This window comes from Psammomys obesus, unplaced genomic scaffold, assembly GCF_907164565.1.
Source record: "Psammomys obesus unplaced genomic scaffold, mPsaObe1.curated_primary_1811, whole genome shotgun sequence".
NCBI lineage: Eukaryota > Metazoa > Chordata > Mammalia > Rodentia > Muridae > Psammomys > Psammomys obesus.
This window is the reverse complement of record NW_026596109.1, coordinates 855248-864807: the sequence shown is the minus strand read 5'-3', so window position 1 is coordinate 864807 and position 9560 is coordinate 855248.

The window sequence follows — 9560 nt, the reverse complement described above, 5'->3', positions numbered from 1 at the left end:
AAGAAAGAAAGAAAGAAAGAAAGAAAGAAAGAAAGAAAGAAAGAAAGAAAGAAAAGGTAAGGAAAAGAAATAAATCACTGTGCTTTCGGCTCTGGTGACCATATTGTTCTGGTAACTGTAATCAGCAACTACTCAAGGACACCACAGACCTGAAAACCAGAACCAGGCAATAATCTACAGAAATATCTCCGCTTTCTACATCTAAAAAATGTTCCCCCGCTGTGTTTCTGCTGTCCCATTTTTCCGGTTACTTAATAATTGGAGACACTAGCCCTGATCATTTACAAATTTCCCATTTCAACCTACTCTCAGGTACATATGCTCAAGAATATGGCCCCACAGGGCTGGAACAGAACGGGACTTACTGCTTGATCCTGCAATCATGTATAAGGATTTTCTCAAGGCATGAGGGGATGCGTATGTTCTCAAGTACCAAAATGTCAGAGCTCCAATGAAGAATTATGATTACTGTTTTGATATGAGCATGATTTAGTGTCCTTACTAAAGTGTGCATATAATATGGGAACAGTTCATTTACACTGTCTTTTGGAATGTTCAGACAACTCTTAAAAACATATAAATGCAATTCCATATATCCACTGTTTATTTGGGGAAACTGATCCAGGAATTAAAATTGAAAGTTGCACTGACTAGATTCCATGTATTCTGGGATTTTTACCTACAAGTTATGGGCATTAGCCCTCTTAGACCTGTCTTCTGATTTTGGTGTCCATCTACAGACTAGGGATTCAAACGACTGTGCTTTATGCCCCAGTTTCCTTACCAGTAACACGGGAACGATAGAATCAAAGACCAAGAGCATGGATTAAAATAGCCAATGTCTCTCCGATCCCAGGACTTCCCTTAGAAATAAAAACCAAAAGGAATGCACGGTGAGGTGTCTCTGCAACCCTGTCCTTACTCTGCCTGTAAGAAGCTGACTGTCCTCCACAGCCTGTAGTCACTTTGACCTCTCAGGCTTGCAAAGCACTGATTACAAAATGGAGTGCCAGCAGTCATCCGTGATTGCCTTCCACGGAAGTGTGGCTCTCCTCGCCCTCGACCAAAGGGGCGCATGCACTATTCATGAGTAGTACAATATTCCAAACTTAATCTCCACTGATTAATTCTCACTAATTATTCACAAGGCAAACCTTCGCAGGAGAATTCCACTGAATGCTCTTCCGTCCTGAGGCAGGGAACACAATGTCGAATCGTTTTCTGATTTCAAGTGGAAAACAAACTAATTATGTGGAAATATGATAATAGATTGTGCTGTAGGGACTAGTCCTCCACAGGCTTCAAAATGTTTGCTTGTGATGGGCCCTTGATGTTATTTCTTCCAGGAGGAACTGCCCTTTCATAATGTATCAACATTATTGACTGGACTGTGATTCCTTACTTGGAGTTAAGGTGATTTGCATAATTGTATATTACTTCCGTCTGGTGGAAACAAACAACATGTTCGGGTGCTAATGATCAAGCAGGCAGCAGTGACTGCTGGGAAAAATTGCCTTAGCAAAATCCCCAAACAATGAAGAACAGCTTCCCCTGTTGGCATCTTTCACCATCTTCTTTTGGCTTTAGCTTTACTCTGTTTGGCAGCAGTCTTTGTTTTTTGAGTCTGTCTGTCTATCTGTCTAAGCATGGGAAGTGACAAATAAGCATGGACAAAAAGCTATGATGAGCCCTGGACTTTCATCCTTCTGTGTTTTGTCTCAGAGAGCTTTTTTCCTCTTCCTGAATCTTGGCTCTCTGACTGTCATGTGTAAGGCCCCTTAAGGCTCAGTACAAATGTCCCTCTCCATTTTGTGTTTCCCAATGTTTCAAGTTACCATTCAACATCCTCAAAATGAAAAAAAAAAAATCAAAGAATATCAAATCATCAAAGTCAGAGCTCACAGAAAGTCCATGCATACCCATTTTGATCTTTGCATTTTCCAGCCCTATCTTAGACACACTGAGGCTCTCCTCAGTGTGACACAGAGGACAAAAACAAACCCTCCTTTCTCCTTTCCTGTCTGTTCTACTTCACACCTGCTTAGCAGTTTAGTCATTCCTTGTTACAGGTACACAAGGTTGCCCTGCCTTCTCTGGAGCTCATCTCCACTAAGCAGCGGCCCTGAAGACAGAGGAACCGCTGCATAAACGCCCACTGAGCAGACAAGGAATTTCAGGAAGACTGTTTGTGCAGAATAATGCCACACATGGAGGATGCGGATCGAGGTCCTGCCAAGTCTTAAGGATTTGCAGTGGCTTCATGAAAGGCTGTGAAAAGGATTTGGAGACTGCGTCTGCTGAGTGGAAAAAGTTATCTGTGATTGGTTAGTCATGACTGAAATGAGCGTTATTAAAGGCAAATAGCAAATCAAATATTTCGTATTTGTATTCTTGTTATGGAGACTTAACCTCCGGCAGTTTTAAGACACTCAGTGGCTACTCACATGTGTTTATTGGGAAGAACTGATAAGTGCACTGGCTTTCCTCCAACTGAATAAAGCCCTGAATTCATATGGTCTACTCAGAGGACTCTAATAGTGTGTTTGTAAGTGTTGGATGTGAAATGTTTTAATTTATTCTTCATGGAAGTTATCTGACCTGCCATCCTTGGTATTATACCATTTAATTTATCGAAGCAACTTTGTGTGTTCAATATTTTTAATCCAGTTTTATAGGTGTATAAAATGAACCCACAAATTTGACTAGAATAAAAAGGCTGTGTATGGCAAATCCTAAATTCAAGTGGAATTGTTCCTAACTCCAAAATTTATGCTTTTTCATTATTACATAAAGTCTTATATAATTTGAATATAGTGCATATAGCTTTGGAATTCAAAGGAAACTTACTTCAGTCTAACAAAGCGACAGATGAATGACGGGTGTTCTAAGCATGTGGGATTTGTAGGAGTTACCCGGCAGGAGCCTTGTCTGAGAGTCTATGTGCAGGCAGATTCTAGAAGAAAGAGGGTTCCATGGAAAAGGGTTGAAAATTAAGGGAAATTCTTTTGCCAAATATATTTTTGGTTTTTATTTATTGTTTTGACTTTTATTTTTATTAATTACAGTTCACTTACTTTGTATCTTCCCTGAAGCCCCCTCTCCCTCCCCTACCAACCTCACCCTCCCTTCTGCTTCTCCACCCATGCCCCTCCCCAAGTCCACTGATAGGGGAGGTCTTCCTCTCCTTCCTTCTGATCCTAGTCTATTAGGTCTCATCAGGACTGGCTGCATTGTCTTCCTCTGTGGCCTGGTAATGCTGCTCCCCCCCACAGAGGCTGGTGATCAAAGAGCAGGCCAATCAGTTCATGTGAGAGACAGTCCCTGTTTCCATGGAACCCACTTAGACACTGAACTGCCATGGGCTACATCTGTGCAGGGGTTCTAGGTTATCTCCATGAATGGTCCTTGGTTGAAGTATCAATCTCAGAAAAGACCCCTGTGCCCAGATTTTTTGGTTCTGTTGCTTTCCTTGTGGAGCTCCTGTCCTTTCCAGGTCTTACTATCTCCCCCTCCTTTCATAAGATTTCCTGCACTCTGCCCAAAGCTTGGCTATAAGTCGCAGCATCTGCTTTAATATGCTGCAGGCACATATCCAAAAGATATTCAAGTATACAACAAGGACATTTGCTCAGCCATGTTTGTAGCAGCTTTATTTGTAACAGCCAGAAGCTGGAAACAACCCAGATGCCCCTCAACTGAGGAACGAATACAGAAATTATGGTACACAATGGAATTACCTACACAATGGAATATTACTCAGCAATAAAAATAAAATAAAAAAAACAAGGAAATCATGAACTTTGCAGGTAAATGTGAGAACTGGAAAAGATCATCCTGAGTGAGGTTCCCAGAAGCAGAAAGACACACAGCATATATACTCACCTATAAGTGGATATTAGATATATAATATAGGATAAACATACTCAAATCTGTACACTTAAAGAAGCTAATCAGGAAGGAGGACCCTGGGTAAGATGCTCAATCCTCATTCAGAAAGGTAAAGAGGATAGACATCAGAAGAGGGAGAAAACAAAGAACAGGACAGGAACCTATCACAGAGGGCCTCTTAAAGGCCAAATTTGTTTTTTATGCCAGAAAATTCTGACTAATGATAACCTTTATGTTAGTTTTATTGGCCTTATTAGTTCAATTTCTCACAAGAAGAAAATGTGGTCCCAAGTAAGATTAATAATTGTCTCAATAAAAAGAAAGAGATGGTCCATTCTACTTCATTATAATTGCCTTTCTAATGTTATTTTTGCTTAAATGGGTGAATATATTGACATATTTTTATGAATGTTACTGCAAGATAAGCCAGATTTAAAATTTGAATCCATCTAACTCTAGAGTCTATGCTATTGCTCTCAAGCTAAGCTGTTCTGGAGGAGTATAACCTGAACTTGAGACTTTGAACAAGTTCTGTTTTACAAAGATAACTTCTTACACATCTGCCTCAATGGGGCTGGTCTTTTAGGAAAGTGTGTTTACAAGAAAGCTTGGCAAGTTCCTTAGACATTAAGTGTCTCTTACAAAATAATATTTTGATGGGTTACATGTAAATGAATCAGAAACATGTGGCTTCCATTTCCTTTAGAATGCACACAGGGAACATTTTCTGTTTGGCAAAATGAATTTTCTTGAATGCCACCTCCATGCATCCCTCGCCATCTATCTTCTAGTTCAGTCTTCTAAAGAAGAATGGATTATCTGAGAATCCCACCAAGACTTGGTGCCTTCTGTCTCTGCTTCTAACCTGATAATCATACACAGGTCACTTCCTCTTTATTTATAACAGCAAAAGTAGCTGCTATGGAGCAAGGCATGCTGGGAACCCACTCAGGACTGTTCTAGAACAGGAAATTCTCATCATAACCAATATGCTCATCTTGCCTTGAGTTTTCTGAATGGTAAGTCAATGTCAAGGAAGAGATTTCTTCCTGGTGTACCCAAAGTTAAGTGATGTAAACTACGTTATGAAGATATTTGTATTTTGAACTTTTTAAAGAAAATGATTTTTCACTGGCATTTCTTCAAAATAGATAAAAGCTATTAGGTAGTCAACTTGTGGAGTATACTGAATGCTTAATGTGAATTTAGCAACAGCAGTAAGTACGCTGTTCATTATTACCCCAATAGAGCTGCAGAATGGAACAATCCATAACAGAACATGACAAATCCGGGAGTCCCCAAAAGAATGGATGTCCTTAGTAATGTTCATAAGAGATCAGCTCAAAATGTGAGATACCTGTGGTCAGCAATTTATAGCAAAAGGACAGTTTTGTATTCAGGAGTCTATAAGTCAAACAAAAATTGGTCTAAGACAGAAGGGATGATTCCATTTAGATTATGAAAGACATGCACTTGATATAGAGCTTAGGTATCACCTAAGCTCACAAACACTAGGAGATTGCATGTGTCAGGGTCAAAGAGGATGGTGAGGGCTATTTTGATTAAAGTCAATAAGGGCTTTGAAGGCTGTATGACAGACTCAAGAATTAACCCAGTCCACTTGTAACATACTGAAAGCCATTTGTTTTAAATCTCTGGATGAAGATACGCATTACCATCTTAGGAGCAGACACACTTTTGGGTGTTGTGTTTAATCATTCTGATCAGTCACATCTGGCCACCTCTATTTTGCTTATACTTGGCAAGCATTTTCTCTGCTCTCTATCCTGCTCTGCTGTCTCCCTTCTCATGCTTCACCAATAGCTGTGGCGACTGTACTGGAGCAGAAAGGCAGCCTGCCTGTCCTCTGAAGCAAATTTGAGAGTCCACCATCTTAATTATTAATTATTTTTTATATTTAAGATTGTAATATAATTATGTCATTTCCTTCCTCCTTTTCTTTCCTCCAAACCCTCCCGCATCCCCGCTTGCTATCTTTCAAATTCATGGCTTCTTTTTTCATTAGTTGTTGTTATATTCCTGTATATAAACACACACACACACACACACACACACACACACACACACACATAAACACATAAATATAACCAGCTCAGTCTGTATAATGTTATTTAGCCAATCATTGGTGTTGTTTACAATTGATGTACTCTCCCCTGGGAAAGAAATTTCTTTAGCTCTCAGCATTCCTTAGTTGCCTGTAGTTCTTTTTGTAGGGTGGAGGGCTCTTGGACTTTAACCACCCACATTCACACGTCTATTGGTGTTGTCCTTGTCAGATTATGTTTAGGTAATTATGTTGGTGAAACTTTATGGAGGTCGCCTCTGACATTCTTAGGAGGTAAAACCTTACAACACATTTCCTGATCCTTATGCTTATACAGTCTTTCGGCCTTTTCCACAATGATCCTTGCAACTTTAACTCTCTTCTTTCCCACTCACCTATTCCAATCCCTCTTTCTAATCAGAGGGTGTCTGATTTTTTTAAAAAGAAACTATATATCATTCTTTTTTTTTTTTTTTTTTTTTTTTTTTGGTATTTATGCCCAGGAAAGTAGAGTTTTTGTTGAGACCAGAGCAAGTACCAGAGTCACCTTCAGATCTGGTGGGCAGGGCTACAGTATAAAACAGAAAAACATGGACATTAAAAAAATAGGTTGAGAAACATATCAAGAAACAATCAAATGCATCAAATGAAGTAATTAATATAAAGCAAATAATCTTTATTTCTTTATTAGCTATTTTAATTAGTCTTAGGTCTTACCAAGTCAGTTGTCTGTATCTCCTACAGAATTCATTTGGAAAAGTGCTGCTGAACTGCTACAGGGAGTGCAAATATGATACAATGACTTAGCTATTAGGTATCAAATTGCATTTAAGTCTGGGACCCCTACATTTTCCCACCATTGGATGGCTAGTTAGATCAGAGGTTGTTGTTGGGTTCCAGGTAGAAGCTAAGAAAACTCACTTCAAATACTGAAGTTTGAAATGAGAGCTTTATTTTCTGAGCTCAGGGAGTCAGTAAGTTTGGAGAAGCTGCATTGCATATTAAAAGGATAAAAACTGCAATTAGCTCACATGGGGGCGAGGGGATGGGGGTCACAGTAGAACAGCATAGTTATCTCTGATTCATCCTTTTTTTTCTTTTTTATAAATCTAGACAAGCAGTTTTAATTGACCTTTAATTTGTTTGGCCCAAGTAATGTTTATTGTTAAGGCCAGCTGCACTTATGGTTGGAGAATGTCTAGGAGTAGCAAGGCCACACAGTATGTTGAACATAAACACAGTTTTTGGTCAACCTGACCTTGGACAGAGATTCTGGTTTTATTTGTTTATTTGTTTGTTTGTTTTTCTACACCAGAGACAGGCTGAAGATGATGTGGTTGTTGGAGGTCTGAAACAGAAGTAGCTATAGTTATGGTACCCAAAAGGTCTAAGCTCATCATTCCTGCCTAGCCTTCTGGAGCTGAATCAAATCTTTGATGTTGTTGTTCTTTTTCTTTTTTGGTCCATTACATAAGGGATTATGTTCTGTAACCAGGACGAACAGGACTAAGGGCCCATTTTTAGTATATAAATTGGCATTATAGAAACCCGTTTGTCCCTTTTGCCAGGCACCCCCTTTTAACATAGCATTTCACCCTGCTAGTTGGGAAAACGCTGACATTAGGGTGTTGTTATCACAGGCCTAGGAAGGCTGAGATTCTGGTCAAATGGTGAGCAAATGGGGCATTTATCAGAAGCATCTGATTAGTGGATCCAGTAAAAGACAGAGAGCAATCACATTGGCTGGACTGGTTTATATCATCTAGGAAGTCTAGAGCTCAGCAGCTTGCTGTCCACAGGTGATCCCTGGATGGAGTCTGTCAGCCAAGTGAAAATATGCTGAGACAAATATAGACTAGAAACAGAATTAACATTTCGTAGTGATTGGGGAAGGGAAGAATTCCAAGACCATGGGAAAATTCCCATTTTTAGGAACATGTAGGTGTACTTACCTGGAGTCCCTTTGCCTTGTGGCAGGTGGATCCTAATCACTTTCTGAAACTTACAAAAATCTTTTTAAGTTTACAAAAAAAAGGCAAATTGGCTTGGGAAACAATTTGAATATCTGGTTTAAAGTTTTGAACAGTCTTAATACAACAGTACCTTAAATCATTTTTTATACCTCTGCAATTTATTTTTACTATCTTAAAATATCTCTCAGACCTTTTAACATTTATAACTTGCATTTACCAACATTAGAAGATCTTCTCAGGCTTTTAAGTATTTTTTAATTCCTCAGATTTTACATAAACTTTACATTTTTCTGAGAACGCAGTTGATGCCTTGGTTTTTGTTGTTAAATTGATTTTAAACCAATCAGAGACCTGAGAAGGATAAGTATTATCTGAAGAAACAGGAAGTGCAGTAAAAGCAGCTTCTAAAACTATAGAAATAACAGATTTTGCTGGGCACCTAGACAGTCACCAAAAATATCTCAATAATTTTGGATTATCATCTTCAACATTCTGGCTCAGAATAGTTGAAAGATTATTTTTGTGAAGCAGGTAACATGAAGGACTTGCCTTTTTTTGTCCTTGCAGAGCTTGGCAGTTGACTTTCCCACATTCACTTTGTCCAGTATTCTGTCTGCAAAAGCAGCAATGGCATTTTCTTGCCCAGAGAATAGTTTGCCATATATAAAGCCAACTACTAAAGGAGATTTTTTTTTTTTTAGTTGCTCATCATTTTCTTTGAAGTCGAAAGGGAGTGAGTGCTGCCTGGAGCTGACATGTCTCATTGTCAAAACATTTTTTTTAAATAAAAAAACACCTTTATATGTTATATTCTGTAGATCTCTGAGATTTTTTAAAGACCATCTATTTGACTCTAGTATATCTGAATTGTTTGTTTTTACATACTGACTGATTAATTTAGAGAACACCTGTGATTAACTGAATTAGTACCTAACAAAAACATAGCTATTGATTAACTATTAGTTTGCATTACTTAACTGTCTTAAACAGTTTGTGATAGCAGCTTTCAAAAGGACTAGAACAGCACATAGCATTTTTAATAATAACAGAGGTACAATAAATACCTTAAAAATAGTTGATACATAGTATGCTGTAACTAAAATATGACTTTAATTTTGTATCAATATACAAAGATCTATGAGAGTATGTTTAATAATTTACCCTTTTTATTGTTTCCATTATAACTTTGAACTTTAAATGGTTAAAATTTTATTATGCAAGGCCTGAACATCAGTAGTCAAATTGTTATGGAACAACTTTGTGTAATACAATCATAAACAGGGGCATCCAAGTTCTAAATTGTGTTGACATAAACAATAACATTATTCTCTTCTCAGTTAACAAAGTGAAGCAAAGGAAGACCAGGCACATAAGCCAACATGTTTCAGCAGTAATGGATACATTTCGCAGAGACACAGTCCCCTATAACTCCAGGTCTAAAGGGCCCAGTGTCCTTCTCTGATCTCTACAGGAACCCACACACAACTCTTTCTCTTCTCTTTTTCCTCCTCCTCCTTCTCTTCCTCTCTCTCTCTCTCACGCACACATAGACACAAACACATGCACACATCTACATACAATATTTTTTAAAAGAAGTTAATATATTAGATTGAATAGTATTTTAGAACTGGGGA